Consider the following 19,026-nt stretch of genomic DNA (forward strand, 5'->3'; position numbering starts at 1 on the left):
ATACACGAAATTATGTTACTGCCAAACGGATAGAAAAGGATATAGCTGAATAAGCTATGGATTTATTCAGATAGAAAGACTGGGATTCAAGAAGATAGGGCTATCTCGTACTAAAAATAGATAGAAATAGATTCACTTAGATAGAAAAATATAGATTAAAAAAGATACACGAAATTCTGTTATTGCCTAACGGATAGAAAAGGATAGAGATGGATAAGCTCTGGATTATTTTAGATAGAAAGATTCGGATTTTCGAAGATAGGGCTATCTTATATTTTAGAAAAGATTGAAATGGATTCACTTGAATAGGAAAATTGGGATTAAAAAATATACACGAAATTCTGTTATTGCTTAACGGATAGAAAAGGATATAGGTGGATAAGCTATGGATTAATTTAGATAGAAAGACTGGGATTCAAGAAGATAGGCCTTTCTTCGATTTCAAAAAAGATTAAAAAAATGCAATAAGATAAGAAGATAGGGGTTGAGAATGAAAAAAATATTTTTGATTACCTAACGAATAAAAATATATAGGCGTGGATAAGCTAAGTATTCATTTGGAAAGAAACACTAGAATAGGGATTGGCAGTGGAAACAAAAGGATCCACGTGGATAAGTGGCGGATAGACATCGATAGGAATATTGGTATTCAAAAGAAAAAAGATGATTGAAATTTTGTTGGCAACTTACTCGCGATATATTTTTTAACATACTAACATTGATATGAAATACTTTTAATTGCGTAAACGGATGGGTGACGGTCGTTTTAAATTTGAACTTGTTGGAAAAATCACACACGCTACATTCGAATTTTATTTAACAGAATTTTTTGCCTTAATTATAATTATTTACAAATTTTCTTAGAAGTTAAAATGATACCAGTTGCAATAAAATATTTATAAACGCTTTTTTTGGGATATGTACCTATTTAATTTACAAAAACAATAAAATAAAAACTTTTTTGTGTAAATCCTTATTCATATTATGGATTCTAATATTTATTATTAAAAAATTAATTAGTAGTCTGATCAAAGGAATATCTATATTGTTTAAGCGTATCTACTTTAGTTGAAAATACAACTGATTGGTCGACAATTTATTTTTGTTTACATTCGGTTTTTGGTAAAAAATTAATTTGTAAGTTTGGCTGAAGAAACAAAAAAATTTTGAACTGATAAAACAAAGTTATATCGAATAGTAGTTTGAGAAACATATCCGATATTAAAGAAAAGCTGATTATAGCAGACAAAATTCTATTCAATATTTCGTTTCATTTCTTGCAGATTTTAAAATTATTAAGTTTGAGATTTTGGGAATTTACTGTTTTAATGGATTTAAAAATTCTGGTTTTAAAGTTTCAAGAATTAGACTTTTTGGAAGCATTATTTTCTTTCAGGAACTATTATTTTTCAAAAAACTTCTGTTTTGGTTCTTTCATCATTCGGGACTTTGAAAATTTGCCAAAATTATGTTATCAAATCGCAAAAAATAGAATTAATATTTTTTAATTTTCTTTAAAATTTAGTTAACTTTCATTTTTAAAAAAACTCAAAGCGGATCCAAATTCCTTTTTCGAAAAAAATAGTTTGGTGATTGAAGATTTTTGTATTTATTTTTTTTATTTTGAAACAATTAAACACAAAGAAAAATATAATATCTTTTTTCGGATTAAGCCGCAGAAGTTTCTGGTTTTACATATTTAACTTCTTCCTAAAAAGTGTGGTAACAAGGTAATACAAAAAACATGTGTTGGCCCATTTTAAAAAATTTCTAAATTATGCTAGAAATTATTGTTCGAATAACCAATGCATTTTTTTTTTAATCTTAAAGTATCGCTTTTTCGAATGCAAAAAATTAAATTTTTAAATAAAAGAAATTTTCTTGGGTAAAAAAAAATGTTAAAATTTTTTAGTGGTAATTCTTATAATGAATGAATGATGAAATAAATAATTAATAAAAATTAATGAACCTGTTTCTTAACGTTGTATACCAAGCTTAAACTCACTTTTAACTGAATTTTTTTATCATTTCAGTGAAACAAGAAAAAAATTTTTTTATTAAAAACTGATAAATTCTTGTGTATTTGTCAAAATGAAAAATATAAATGTCCTTACTAATCATGTTAGTTTAATATCACAAATGCGGGAGTTTTAAAAATAAACAATATATTAATATTGAAAGATTGAAAAAAGCAACTAGAAAATTAAATATGATTTTTTTATCTTAAAAAAGTTTTTTAAAAGAATATTAATACAAGAATTTGAAACCATGAATTACTAAGGTCATCTTTTCAACCTATTAAGCAGTCCTTACGTCAAATTAAAATGTTTTTAAGTTCAAATGTCAGCTATTACATTTTCTTTCGAGAACTCATTTTTGTTTGTTTAATTTAAAGTTTTTTGCTGAGGACATAACTGTTCTAGTAGAAAGTTAAATTTTTTGGTAGAAAGTTCATTTTTTTCGAAAAAATCAAACTTTTTCATTGAAAATTTGGTCTTATTTGCTTTAAAATTAATGTTTTTAACTAAAAGATAAACTATTCCATTTTTTATTAATCTTTTTTCTTACCTAATCCAACTAGGGAGATTTTACATGTTGCGCAATATTTATTAATTTGTAAACTTTTTAAATTTTGTAAAGAGTTAAGAAAAACAAAATAATAGGCAAAAACTTATTTACAAGTATTTGAAAAAGAAATGAAAAGCTTTTTATTAACGAAAATTTAAGGAAACAAGTTTGAAATTCAACTATTAGGCTTGAGAATTTCCTTTTTGTTATAAGATTGTTGATCTGGGTTGAAAATTAATTTTTTAATCTGAACATTTAATAATTCTATTTTTTGTAATTCGTCTTTTTTATGAAAAAATTCAAGTATTCGGTTAATAATGGTATTTTTTACGATTTAAACAAAAGTACGCATTTAAGCGTAAATTGAGTTGGAGCCCGTTTTTGGATATAATGTAGGCGAAAAGCTTCTGTCTTTTCATTTTTTGGTCTCTTGTCTCGTTTTTAAACCAATTATTTAAACCAGCTTTTGGTCCTGAAAAGCAGTTCCGATGCAATTTTCTATAGCTGTGTTCGCGCCTCGAATTCTGGTCGACTAGTTTTTACTTTCGCCCTGAAAATTTTACTTTCGTCCCGATAATTTTTTGTTCGTTCCGCTAATTTTACCTTCGCCTGCTGATTTTACTTTCGTTACGCTAATTTTACTTTCGCCCCGGTAATTTTACTTTCTTCACGTTAATTTTACTTTCAACCGGTTAATTCTACTTTCTCTCCGCTAATTTTACTTTCGTTATGCTTGGAAACTAAATGTTCATCATAAAAAGGGCAAAAGCAGCTTCTTTGGACAGCAGATGTTCAATGGTTACAAACTTCAAAATTGATCTAGAACTAAAAAGACTAATTTTTTTTTAGAAAAGTGTCATTTTTAGCAAAAGAAATGAATTTTTCAATAAAAAGGCTCGGAAAAAGGAGGGATTTCTTACCAATGTCATCAATTTTCCACAAAATAGTCAAATTAAGAACTAAATATATGAATTTTTATTAAAAAGTAATATTTTCATTTGAAAAGACAATTTTTAACCTAGAGGAAAAGAAAAAATGTTAGGAAAATATGAAAATTTTCTACCAAGAAGTCAAGTTTTAACTGGTTTGCTCAATCTTCAGCGACAGAAAGAACGTTTAATTAACTATTTGTATTTTTCTTTAAAAAGATGCATTTGCAAGATAAAAGATTAATTATCTAGTAAAAAAGACTTATTTGTAACAAAATATATTAATAGTTAACTAGAAAAGTTCAATTTTGAACAAAAAAATTATTTTTGATCAAAATATTTTACATTTTTATCCAATGGAATGAGTTTTTAATCACAAAAAATAATTTTATGTGAAAAAAGAAAAATCTTCAACAAAATATAAGCCTTTTAATTGCTTGTCTAAAGTCAATGTTTGTTCGTCGTCTATAGAATACACGTGTATGAAAAGTACTTTTTCTTGTAAGAGTTTCATTTGCCAAGCTTAAATCTCGATCAGCATGAAACATTTTTTAAACACAAATTAAAACAATAAGATTATTACATATATTTCATTTTTTTTAAAGCTTAAGATTTTTTTCAACAAAGAAAAAATAGAAAAGTTACAATTAAATCTAAGGAATTCTTCAAATAACTTCAAATGTTTAATTTATAGCTAAAAATTGATTCAAAAGAAGTCAAAATTAATTTATTTTAAATAAAATTTCTTGCATTCTACGATTTAAAGTAATTATTTATTTGATGCTATTTAATTAATAAAAAATAATATGTTTATCAGTAGAAAATGAAGATAATTTTTTCAACATAATTTCTAATGGCAAATATTTAGAAAGTATTAAAAGTGAACTCAAATATTTATTCAAACATTAATATGATCTTCCTTCTGAAATTAAAAATGCTTCTTAGTTGAAAATTGAATTGTTTCTTTAAAAATATAATTACGTAAAGGTTTAAGATACAGCTGTTTGTTCGAAAATGCACCTACTTTACTCCACAGTTGTACATTTTAGACATTTATCTTTTCTTCTTTTTTTATATAAAAATTTGTATGCAAAAAATGATTTTTTTATTGCAGATTCATTAACTGAGTAAAATTTTAGTATTTTTTATTTAAAATTTACTTATTTTGTTACACTTTAAAAAAAATTTATTTCATTCACAACTAAAATTTTCTACTTTATGTTGAATATTTTTTAATTGAAAATGTAATTATTTGAGATAAAATACATCTCTTTTCTTCAGAATTAATTCTTGTGTTCGAAAAGAAAAGTTTATTTTTCACGCTTTCATATCGTGCGTTGTTTGGCTTAAAATCTTTATTTTTGTCCGTTTTTTTTTAATTTTGTAAATTCTATAACTCTTCTTATTGTTATTTATCTAAAGGTACTAAGAATGAATTTGTATGAAAGCTTGTTTTAAAGACTGTTTATAAATTTGAAGAGCATAAACAATCAGATTATTAAAACGGATTGTATCAGTTTTCATTCATGGTTATTATTTTTCTACCAAAAGATATAAATTTTCAACAAACTGAAGAAATTCGGAATCAAGTATTTGAATGTCGAAACTAAAAAATTTCAGTTTTTACTAAAAATTACTTTTAAACAGAAAAAACGAATCTTTACAAAAATGTTAAATTGCCTACCATATGGTTAAATATGCTATATAACTGTTTAATTTCGAAGACAAAAAATGAATTTCCCATAGAAAAAGTGAAATTTAAACAAAAAAATGTATTTTTAATGCTCAAGTGCAATTTGAAGTGAAAAAATTAATTCTTACCCTGACAAAGGGAAAGGTCATAAAAGTAGTTCAGTTTTCAACAGAATAGAGGATTTTTTGACTTAAATTGTAAATCTTCAGCAACAAAAATTTAATTTCTACAAAGTGGTTTAACCTTTCATGAAACAGTCTAATGTTTAACCCGGAAATGTACATTTTCAGAAAAAAGTTGAATTTGGTACGAAATTGCAGAATTTTCTAGCCAAAATGAAAAGTTGTCTGCAAATAGTTGCATTTGAAACTGAAAAATATTAATTGTTAACAAAAAGGTTAATATTAAAAAAAAATCAATTGAATTTTGAAATAAAATTATGAAAAACCAACTTAGTTACTTTAAGTGAAAAATGGACAAAAAGTTCATGAGTTCAGAAAAAACTGGAACTTTTCTGCAGCCATATTTGGGAAGATACTTATAAGTAATAATTATTTGCTTAAGAATCTTATTTCTTTAACTTTAATTCATAATTCACTGTAATCTAATTAAAAATTGAAAAAAGTCGAAAATTGTTGAAAGAACTGCAATGTGTTCTAAGAGAAAACTGATAAAAACAATAAGACATTGTTCGAACAATTTATGTCAATATCCAATTCTCAGAATAAAGTATTTTTATATAATTTTAAAATTTAATATATTTTATTATGAATAATTTTATGTAAAATACGCATGACAATAATTTTTCATTAAAATAAAGGTTTACAAGCTATCCTACTCTCCGGCTAATTAAAAGGCAAACATAATTTATAATATCACAATTTAATTTTTAGTTAAAATAACACAATTTTTAAAACTTCTTTCCTGTTTGGCATATACTTAGTTGAGAGAAAACAAAGTGTTCTTCCTATGTAAATAGTTTGTTATGCTAATCTGCCATAATCTGTCTATCAATAGTTTTAATTAAAGTCATATTCAGTAAATAAAATTTTGTTTCAGTTTCAATTTTATAACAAAAATTGTAATTTTCAACCAATTCTATTAAAGGAATTTGGAAGAATCTCAATATTATTTGTATACACACTAAGTGCTAGTTAGGTTGTTGAAAAACAGGATAAGAAAAGGAAATTATCTTGCTAAAATGCAATATTCTGTAAAGGTAAATAATAAATACTTGAATAACATACAAAATTCAAGGTTTAAGAATCCTGAGAAATTATTTGGATTTGACAACTTTATTCATTACAATACAAAATGTAACAAGAAAACTTGTTGAAGAAGATGTTATTACAGAAAATACAAATTTGGCCTGAAATGATGGTATTCCTAAAATTCATAAAAGGGATTTTCCTTTAGGACCCGTTATTAGTACTATTAATTCGCCTACTCATTCGATCGCTACAATATTTAATAATATATTAAACACTTTTTTTCCTGAACGTGAATCTTTTATAAAAAAAAGTTATAGGATTAAAACAAAAACTTAAAAAAATCAATTTCCCTGAAGACTACATTATGATGTCCCTTGACGTAACTTCTCTTTTCACTAATGTTGCTGTAGATTTGGTTCTTATTAGCATAAAAAAAAATGGTCTCTCATTAACAAAATCACTGCACTCCCTTTAGAAAAATTCAAAGAAGGAATTAAGTTCTTAATGGATAAAACCTATTTTCAATTTAAAAAAAAATTGTTCACAGACAAACTTTTGGAACTTCTATGGGTTCTCCAATTTCTAGTACCTTAGCTGACATGGTCATGCAATATTTAGAATCTGAAATTTTTAGAAAATTATATTTTTAAATGATTGCCTATTTTAGATATGTAGATGACACTTTTTCAATAATTCCTGAAGATAAAATTGAACAAAGTATTAGCGATTTTAATTTATTTCACAAAAGATTGCAATTTACACATGAATTAGGAGATAAAAATCCTATTAACTTTCTTAACAATAACATTATTAAAAATGTCAATGGTTCTATTTCTACTAATTGGTTTCGCAAATCTGCATATTCTGGCGGATTACTCAATTTTTCATCTAAACATCCTCCACAACATAAAGTTGCAATTATAAAAAACTTAGTTGATTCAGCTATTCTACTTTCTGACAACAAATTCCATAATGATGATTTCAATACAGTAAAACATGATTTTGTTAAAATAAGTACCCACAAAATGATTTTGACAAACAAATTGATAATGGATTAAAATTAATTAATCACATAAATTCAATAAACAATTATAATAATAATGTAAATAATGTATTTGATCCAAAAATCAACATTACTCATCTATATTATGTTGCAATTTCTGATAATATAAAGAGACATTTAAAAGCTTATAAAATCACCACAACTTTTTGTATTAAATATTCATTTTCATTTTCGGTGACTGGTGGCGCACAGTGGGAAAAAAGTACATTTTTTGGTTCAAAATACGATTTCGGCTGACTTTCAATTTAGTTTTTCAATCTCCGAAGTTCATTTTATTTTCAAAAATTTAACATTTTTTAAAGTTATATTCCAAGAAATTTAAATAAAAACAATATTTTAATAAAAAACAAATTCTTTCAAGACTTCTTGTTATTAAGTCTTCTTAAGGATTCAATGAAACACATTTTAAATACACAAAAAGAGTTAGATAAACTTACGATACTAATTACTAATAAAACGGACAAAAATGTTCCCAATTTATCCAGCTTTTTCCTTGAACCTGAAACAATTAGATTTTCAACATTAGAAAAAAAACTGATTTTTGAATTAATCACGAAATTTAAATGGCTAAAGTTTAGATGTTATAGAGAAAGTGGATTTCATATGAATCCTACTTGGATTTTGAATAGAAGTGAAGTAAAACTGCCCAAAAATTTAGAATATTTTGTCAGTTTAGAAAATAATTTTAACATAACTTATAACAACAAAAATGGAATAGTTAAAGATGTATTATATAATACTGAAGATAAAATTTTCTTGATAGATCAGGAAAAAACGAATGAATTTAGATGAGAAACTGCATTCACATTACAAAGTTTTGTCAATAGCAACCAACAAAACCAACTTAGATCGGAATTTAATGAGCTTGCTATTGAGACCAAAGAATTTTTGTCAAATCATCAGAATATTATTGTCACTCATGCTGACAAGGGCAATGTCACCATTCTTTTTTAACATTCAGAAGAAACAAAAAATGCTTTGATCTATTAAATGATTTATCTACGTATAAATTAATTTTAAAATATCCCACCTCTGGAATTCAAACTAAATTTAACAAAGTAATAGATGAGATTTGATTACTTGGTTTCATTAACACTGACATATGTATGTAGAACTTTGAAATATACTAATGGACCTCCTACTAGTTTCTACGGGTTGCTTAAGATCCACAAACCTGACTGTCCATTAAGACCTGTCACTTCCTTTGTTGGTTCTCCATCATATTATAATGCAAAATTTATTACACATCCAATTAAAACGGTCTTAGGTAATTCACAAGATCAAGATCAAGATCAAGATTTTTAAATTTTGTCTAGAAAATGCATACTGTGTGTTCCGTACCAAATATTACAAATAGATATATGGAGTGCCTATGGGGTCACCCATATCAGGAGAGGTTTCTGATTTTGTGATGGAGGAATTGGAACAGACAGTTCTTTCCCAGAAAAAACTAAGACTAAAATTTGTTGCAGGAAATTTTTTAGAGCGATAAAGTTTTGTTTATCCAACTTCGTGTCTTTCATAAAAAATGTGTTTGTCATGGAAAAACAAAAGAAAGTTTAACCGCTATTTGTGTAAAGTTTATCCTGTACAGTTAATTTTTGTTGCAGAGAATCTTTCGTTGATATACAAATTTCGAATCTGTTACATACCCACCTTATAAAACCAGTATTGTTAACAACTTGTAATACTGTATGATTAGGCTTGTATATCCATCTTTTTATAAAGAAAACATAACAATATTTTAAAAAACTGCTAAAGTTAATGACTTTCCTGTCGAATTAATCAACAGGCTAGTCAATAACCGTTTAAAGAAATTACTCTCTCAGAAAGGTAAAGATCAATCTAACAACAAAGAAATAAATTTGGATAGGTCATTCGTCTTACCTTAAAATACAAAAACTTGTAAAACTCTCAAATAATTGTTTAAGAAACATATAATTAGGATAATCTTTAAACCTATAAAGGATCCGTTTAACCTTTCCAAGCGCTTGACAAGCAACCAACCAATCATCAGCATAAGTTTGAGTTTAATAATGTAAATATTTTAGTCACAGAATCACATTATTACAAACGAATCTTTATGGAAATGTTTTATATTATAAAACATAAAAATAATGTTAACTTTAGAAGTGATATAGACAATATGAGCGCTATGTATAATAGCCTTATCTATGCAACTTTCTGTTTTTGAATAAACACTTGGCCATTAATCAATACTTTGAATTATTTCAACAACCAACTTTAACTATTCTTATTATTATGATAAACAAATTTAATAAGCAAATGTATCATTCGGGCATCCGTCGACGAAAAATTCGAATTTTTTTTCTATGTCAGTCCTTTTAATTGAGAACATCATGTTAATTTTAGCAACATTCATAAATATTTTATAAATTTTATGATTTTTCAAACAAATTAAATAAAGAAATATGTTAAATCGGCATTTGTCGAAGTAAAAACACGTTTTCTTCAAAGTCAGTCCTTTTAATTCCAGAAAAAAAGTTTTTTTCATTCAGTACTTACAGTTGGCCAACACAAAAGGGTTCAATGTAAGGAATGATTAAAAAATACATTTAATATTTGTTATAAATAAATTCAATAACATATGAAAAGTCAGGACAATCACGAGTCTGAAGAAAGTTTTTCTTTCACTGCCAACATATGAATTCAGACTGTCATTTTATGTCTTAAGCAAGTCTTGACCTTCCAGATGTAACAGAATGACTTTCTTCTTCTACTTTTTCCTCTGATTTACAGTTTTCGGGTCAATCAACAGAACTTTTTTTCTGAAATTAAAAGGACTTACTTTAAAAAACTATTTTTTACGTCGAAAAATGCCCCAGTAATGAATTTTTTAATTAAATTTGTTTAACAAAAACATAAAATTAATCTGTTGATTCTGAATGTTACTGGATTTATCGTAAAGTTCCCAATGAAAAGAACTGACATTAAAGAAGGGTTTTTTCTCGTCGACAAATGCCCAAGTAATACATTTGTTCATTCAATTTGTTAAAGAAATCATAAAATGTACGAACTAATAATGAACGTTGCTAAAATTAACATGTAATTCTCAATTAAAAGGACTCACATAAAAAAAAACATTTTTCGTCAACAGGTGCGCGAATGATGTATTTTTTAAATTAAACTTGTTTACAAAATGTATAAAATTGATCAAATACTGATGGATGTTGCTGAAGTTATCATGAAGTTCCCAATTAAAAGGACTAGTATCGAAAAAAACGAATTTTTCCGTCGACAAGTACTCGAATAATGAATATGTTTATTAAATTTGTGTACTAAAATCATGAAATGGATAAAAAAGTGATGAATTTATTAAAATTATCATGAGGTTCCTAATTCCAAAGAATTTATTTCGAAAAACTGATTTTTCTGGTGACAAATGCCTGAATAATGAATTTGTTTATCAGATTTAATTACAGTATTAACGAGTATAGTCTTAGGAGAAAGTCTGTTAATGAGAATATTTTTTGTATTTAAATTTCTTGTAATATAACTCAAAAACCCGGTCAATTATTGAAAATTATAGAAAACAAATTTCCAACAAATAATTTCTTTATAAAATTTTCTTTTGTTCCTATTGTATCAAGATGGAATATCATTATATAATGTAAATCTATGAAACTTCGGCGATGACAACAAATTTATTATTATTGACGAGCACCGGGAACGTCAAATAGAAATAGTTGTAATTATTTGTCATATTTATTTATTGGTGAACTAAATTCAAAAACTAAATTAAAAGTCAGGCGCTACAACTTTCTTTAAAATTTTATGAGCTTTTAGAAAAAAATTCAAATCGGTTTACATTTTCAGTCGGAACCATATCTTAAACCAAAAAGTGTACTTTTCCCTCACTGTGCGGCGTTCTGAAAAGTTTTTTTTTGGGTTTTCTCTTTTTTGGCCAAAATTTTAAGCGAAATCAAGCTTTTTCAGAGATTTCACTGTAGATGATAGAGGATACTTAATATTTAAATAATTTCTCTGTGTAAACACCCAAAATGAACGCAGATTTTTATCACAAAATTGTATTTCTCAATGCCATAGTAATTCTTAAATGCAAATTACTTGATTCGTACATTTGGACGAACTGGAGATAAAAAGGTATCTAAAATATGAGGAACATGTGCACATTTATTGCAGAATCGATTTATTCATTTTCTGAAAGAATTTCTTGAATTCATGAATATGAATCTGTTCTGCGCTTATCCTCATACTGCAGCGTGGTTCTTATTTCAAAATAATCGAACAAAAATTCTATAACAAATTTTGATATACTCTTTTAAATCTAGGTGACAGGAAATTATTACAAAAATTTAAGGTAATATAAATTTTTTGTATGAAAGTTATAAATAGCTTAGAAAGTGAATGAGAAAAAAATCAACCATACATATGGAATATCCAGGGAAATTATTGGCAGTCAACTGAAATGATTTATTCTGAAAACTAATGTTTCTATGATGGCGCAACAATTTTTAGATCCCTACAAACATACAGTAAACATATTGGAATTGCTTAAAAAGTAAAATAAATTATTTAAAAAATGATTTCCATTTATAATAATAAACAACTCCATTCCAATTTAACTGTCCGCTTAGAAAAGAATCTGATGTGAAAAAAATCGATGTTTAGTTTTGTCGCATCTAACGATAGTTTTTATTTGCTCTTTCATAATAAATAAAATAACAGTCATTAATGATTGAAAAAGAGACTTTAAAAAATGGTTAAAACATTAATAAGTAGTATCCAAATTTTAATTAGAACAAATTTAAAATGTTAAAGCAAACCTATCGAAAATTGTGATATTTTTTGTTTCCTTTTATGTGCAATACGAGCACAGAAGAACAAACATAAATTATGTACGTACAATTTATTCAACTTCGATGCATACAATCCAACTTTGAAGGAGGACTTTGAAATTATTCCTACCTAAATCTCAAGACGAAGTGGATAGGTCAGCTGCTCGAATTTGAAAATGTAGTTATGGGCAGTTCAGGTTGATTGCTGTCCACGTGGACTGGAAAATAAGAATTTTGAGAAGAAAATAAACCGGTCCAGATGTCAATAAGGATGGTTCGTATTTGAGAAAGTTTCAAGGGGCTTGGTGCTATAAAAGCAAAATTATATTGCAGTAAATTTGAGAAACTTTTCGACCCCCTTGAACAATCTACGTTCAGTTAAGAGAAAAGAGAGCTAATAATAGTTTAATTAAATTACGAAGCTACTAATACATTTCTGCTGTTTCTTCATGAAAATCAATACTACTTTCAGTATGAGCTGGTAATAAATGTGAATTAAAGTTTACATATTTTTCTAAAATACGATTCAGTAATGGCTAACGGATACCAGATACTGTTTGCTCATTCACGATCCCTAATTTAATGTTATTCTGATTGGTTTTAGTCTGCCACTTATTTCGAGAATTAAGTTCACTCAGATACTCTCTGTACTATCAGTCCTCAAAGTGTTGACATATTTTCTGTGTAAGTTTCCAAGTCAAGCTGTGAGGACATGAATTTAAGATAGTTTCAATTTCAATCATGTGAGCGGAAATGTGGGGAACGAGGGGTCATCAAATGCCAGTAAATTTTTTTCAACTTTGAATAATTTGTTACCTGATCATTTTTCTTAAAGAATTCAAGCTGTTTGGAAAGCTTGTTCAATTTCTTATTGGTACTGGCGAAATAAATTGCATTGCCTGATGAGATTGCCTTAGAAAGTTATCTACGAGCATAGAAGCCTCATAAACAAGCAATGAAAAAACTGAAGATCGATCGCGTGCGAGTTTTTAATGTACTGCTTTGTTGGCTTACCAAAAGAAAATTTCTACGTACGTTCTGAGTTTATTTTTATGTTGATATTGATGCTCCATAAAATAGAATGGTCTACAGTAATCTACCAAATAAAGTAATTTTTTCCGCGCGGCCTCGCTCAAAAATATTTCACGCATAATTGGATAACGCATAATTGGACTTATCTTTATCCAACTCATATAATACCCTGCTCTAGAAAGGGATTTAACCTGATTTAAGCTGCTTCAAGTTCCTTTTGTGATAGCTAATCTTTTGTTCAGGAGCTTTTTTTTAATTTGCTGCATTTTTCCAAAATATTCAATCCTTTTTTTGGAATCTTTAAAAACTTCTGGCTTCCGGACCCTGTCTACGTGAACCTTGTCCACTACGTGCCGCCACCCATGAGTTTCAGTTTGTTTCTGAATTCCCGCTACATATTTGGCGACGGACTTCTTTAACGAATAAAGTTTCGTATTTCGCCGATTCCGTATTGATCGACAATGGGGCTTACCTTGCTCGTTGGATTATCGAAAATAAAGACAAGCACCATAAGAATTTTCACTTGAAATGTAAAGACCCTGATGTTGGAGTTTAGCTGCGTTTTGAATTCTAATGCAACTTTAAAATTTAACATTATTTAATATCGCTAATTTTTCTTGACATTCAAGGCGAGTCTCCTTAATTGAATTTATAAAGGGTATGTCCGAAATAATTTGACATTTCCAGAGTTGCTGAATCATTACTTTCGCTCTAACTACAATTGGCCTCAATAAATCTGAAGGATCAAAGAGCTGGGCAGTCTTAGACCAAATTACTGGATGATATATAATTTTATATCAGTGCTCGTATCTCAAGTTAAGCCTGATGAGAAAATTTCATTGATATAGAATTCACGAAAAAGAATTTATGCTGTGATAGGGTAAGATTCTTTCTCGTCGGCCGCGAGCTGATGCAACGTGAAATTTGATGTCTTGAGGAATAAGTCAAATTTTTCGATACAATTGCTAAATGTCAGCTGTAAAGGCAAATGGAAACAAATCTGAATCAAGTTACAATAGAAGTTAGGTTATTTTGTATTGTCAAACGTACCATAAGAATTTGAAAGTTCATGACTTAGAATGAGAGACTTTTGAATGAAGCTTGGAAGGATTTTCCGCCCCTAATTTCCAGTAAGTCAAGGTTATGATAGAAGTATGGAGAAGGGGGAAAATTGATCCTGAAAATTAAAAAAAAAAAATTATAGTAGTAAAATAAATGTTTTATTTAACCTTCCAGCGGGCGCGCTGCCATGGAAAAATTACGATTAATGCGCAAATATCCCTCCCCTACACGTACAGAAAGATACATTTTCAAAAAAAAAAAAATTCGCATTAATAAATAATTCTAGAGAAATTTTTTTTTTATCGAAATCATAAGACGAATTTTTAAACCCACAAAAAGAGTGATAGAATTTTGTTTGTTATAATAATCTTTTGCTTTGTATGAGATGTATTTCTGAAGTTACTAATAAATATAATTTTTTTGCCCCAATTTGATAATTTTTTTGCATTTTAAGCTGTCGAGAATGTGATTATTTGATTGTTTCTATTTTTGGGAATTTCATAATATCGAAAATTTTCTATTTCTAAAATTTTGTTTTTCGTGAATTAAACAGTGTTGAGAAATTTATCTCTCGAGATTTTTTAGTCATCCGTAAAATATATAAAAAATAAGATTGCGTTTCTTTGTTTTAGATTCTTCATTTTAGATTCGCATTCTCTTCGGAAATGTGTAGTGTAAAATAGTAGCGGTGGCGTAGCTTGTTTACAGGATTCCTTCACAAAATTGCCCTCTCATTGTTTTCGAAAAATCTGGTAATGTTGCAACATCTCTGCCTTCTTTTAAAGTTTTTGAATTGTCAAGTTTACAATTTCGACAAACTTTTTAAAATTATTATGTACCTACAGACTTAAACTTACAATTTAAAATCATCAAATTATTTGTCAATAAAAAAACAAAAAGCTCAAACATTATATTTAAACCAAGAATGAAATAATTACATTTTTACTTATAAATTAAGTTTCTACTGAAAATACAAGCTATTAAATAATGAACCTAATTAACATTAATGCACTTTTTGATCATGAATGTTTAATAGTGTTTAATGCGGGTCAATTGGAGAAACAGACTGTCTGGCTGGAGGAACGAGAAAAAACATGTGAGACCGTGGCAGGCTTTTTTTGTTTCTTTGAAAATATCCTACCAGTAATCGACGCAGTTTAATATTTTACCTCCAAAAATTAAAATTATGAATATTCAACCATACATATAAATGAACAAATAAAATAAATTTTTAACAAAATAGTTGAATTTTTGAAGAGATTAATTTTTTACCAAGAAGGTCAAATTTCAGTCCGAAATTGAATTTGTTTACAAAAATAAAATGTTTAATATTCAGTTTAGAAGAGTACTCTTCGAGCAAACAAGAGGAATTTCAACCATTTTCAACCAAGTCTTTGATTTTTCAACTATAAAAGATAATTTCGTCTTATGTACCTGAGATTTCCGAAATATCGTGAATTTCGATTAACTGTCATAGCATTATCAAAATCGGTATTTGCGTGTTAACGAATTTAGGAAATATATTAATTATATATTAAAATTTTCAAATAGGATGTAAATTACTTAACTTAACTGACTTCTTTTTCGTAAATTTTTATTTTGAAAACAAATTCATACTTTTGCATAAATATTTTTATTTTCAATTTCATGAAAATATGTTTTTATTTACATTATTAAAACCTAAATTTAAGGTAAATTTTTTCTAGCGTTGTCTCAATTATAAAAGTTAGTAGATAATAATATAGTTAGTTAGTGGTTAGCATGTGGTAGTTCAAGTGGTTATGCCCAGTGAGCATCTGAAGCATCGTATTTCTTTGGCAATCCCAGGATTTCCCTGGCTCTGTCCATTCTGCACGTATAACCCAAAATGGAATTCGCCTGTCAGCAACCCTGGACCTACTCCAAGTATTTTTGTTGCTTGGTGTGCATTCAGCTTCTGATGGCAAGACCGATGCAGCAAGATGCTAGCCCCAGTGCCTATTCCGGGGTCCTATGTATTCACTTGCCGCGCTGCTCCTTGATAGCTGCTCCGCCTTTTCATTGGCCTTGATCCCTGCGTGCTCAGGGACCCATATGAGAGCCACTTTATTTTTTTCTGCAAGTTGTTTCAAAGCCTTTTTGCATTCCTAAACCAGTTCTGATGTTATGTCTGGTTTTATTACTGCAGTTAGCGTCGCTTGGCTGCCCAAGAAGATCGTAATCTGTCTTCCAGCAGGGTTCTCCTCTAATAGTACCTCAGCACATCGAAGAAGAGCAAGGACGTTAGCCTTAAAGATAGTAGCATGTCTCCAAAGCGGGATTGCCACTTTCTTCCTCCTCGCACTGTTATAAATTCCTGCACCTGACCCTCCCTCTCCCCTGGAGCCATCCGCATACCAGATTTCCCCTTGGAGGAATAGATTACCATTTTCTTTCCACGCATCCCTACTTGGAATGCGAACGTGGAAGGCGACGTCACTCGGGTGCCTAGTGTGTCTAGTTTCCGAGTCCATCTGCTTACTCTCGCCAGGCAGCCCATCGCGTGTGCCGATTTTGCAGTTATTTCCAGGTGTTGAGGTTCTTCACAAAGCATGAAGCCCATCGCTGCTGTAGGCGTAGTCCTCATTGCTAACGCCAGACTCCTAAACGCTAGCCTTTGTATTCGTCGTAGTTTTCGTGCATCGTTTTGAATTCTGTCCGTGGCCACCAGACCACAACCGCATGAGTAAGCCTTGGTTTATAGACAGCGGAGTGGAGCCATGCAAGCATTTCAGGTCCTACTCCCCACGTCAACCCAACAGATCTTATACACATCCAAAAAGTCATGACGAATTTCCTGCATTGGGTCTCCAGGTGCTTTGCCCAGTTCAGTTTTCTATGTAGGACTACTCCCAGATATTTAACCGAGTCTGAAAACGTCAGCCTCCTGCCACCGAAAATAGAAGTGTCAAATTTCGGCATCTTGTTATTCTTCGTGAAAATGACCATACTGGTCTTTTGCGGATTTACTGAGAGCCCTAAGCTACTGCACAAGAGTTCTATCATGCGCAGTGCGGAACTAGTAAGGCTTATCAACGGTTCCATATGAGCCTTCCTAGTTAGGATTACAAAGTCGTCCGTATATCCCTGAGTATAATACCCCTCTTTATTAAGCTTGTGAAGGAGCCCATCCACTACTATGCACCACAGGAGGGGTGGCAGGCCACCCCCCTGCGGACACCCCCATGGCTCTATTCCTTTAGAAAGGCTTTCACCCTATTTAGTTTCGAGTATTCTTTAGCGTGGCATGCTTCCCATCCAGCTTGCTAGCTGGTTTGGTACTTCAGACCACAAAGCCTCTCCACAGATGACTTCTGGAGGGGTATTACTGAAGACACCCTCTATATCCAAAAACATTATCACAGCATACCCCTTTTGTTCCAACTGCTGCTCCAAATTTGCCACAGAAGCATGGAGTGCCGTCTTTACCGAGCAGCCAGCCTCCCGGGTTTGGGAATAAAGAAAACTCTACCGTCCTTCCATCCCGATGGCACATGTTTTACAGCGATGCTTGCCCTAAATAACTTTGTTAGAGAAAAGATGACGAATTCCAGGGCTTTTTGTAAAAGCACTGGGTAATGCCATCTGCCCCTAGTGATTTAAAGGAGCAGAACTTGGTTCTATTTGCCCTATTGCACAGAGCTCTTGTCTTTTTACTAAGTTTCTCCAAGTGCGTATTCTACCATTCTGCTCCTTTCTTAGACTTAATTGTAATTGTAGGGATATTGATTTCATACGATGCACTCAAACCTCTTCGCAGAAATTCTGCGCGTGCCAGATTAAAAACAGGAGTAAGGTTCTCGATCTGACTCTATGTTCGAAGCGGCTGAGGAGTAGGGCAGTGGACTGGACGGTCTCTGATGAGGAGTCTCTCTCGAACCACAAATATATTTTGTTTTAGCTGAACCTAGGTGAACAAGTGGTTTTAAAAATCTAAAATCCTGGAAATAAACTTTGGGACTCATTTAAAGATAATAATATAGTAATAATTATTATTTATGAAATATTAGATTACTTCTGGAACAACAAAAAATTATTTTTATCGTGGTGTTCATTTCTTTAATTACAGAAATAGTAATTTTTTAAGCAAAGAAATAAATAAATCAATAATAGTATATATAATATTATAATATAAATTTTTATTTTTATTGATGCAAACTCCTGTTAAAAACAAGAATCCAACGACGTTAAAAAGGATTTTTAATTTGGATTTTATCTAATTTAAATTTCTTACATTTTTATTTTAATATTATAATATGAATGTACAACCAAAATTGACTCTTAGATGCAACCTCAGCTAATCTTCGGTTTGTAGTAGTCCATTCTTAAAGAGAGTTTTTCATCTTATGTCCTTACTCATTACCAATATATTGGAAGAAAGTTGGTGTTAACATTGTTGTTGAGTGTCTATCCGATCGTAGACTTATATTCATTATATAATTCATAAAATCGCAGAAGTAAAATAATAAAATCGTTATAATGCAGAAGCAACGACATTATTCCTTAACCCATTCAAAATGTTATTAAACGACAAAAAAGGTCTCAGTCTATAGTACTACGTGTCGTAAACAACTTAATAAGTCCAATAATCATTATTCGTAGAAATTAATAAAAATTGAAATTCGAGACA

This window comes from Belonocnema kinseyi, chromosome 6, assembly GCF_010883055.1.
Source record: "Belonocnema kinseyi isolate 2016_QV_RU_SX_M_011 chromosome 6, B_treatae_v1, whole genome shotgun sequence".
NCBI classification, from domain to species: domain Eukaryota; kingdom Metazoa; phylum Arthropoda; class Insecta; order Hymenoptera; family Cynipidae; genus Belonocnema; species Belonocnema kinseyi.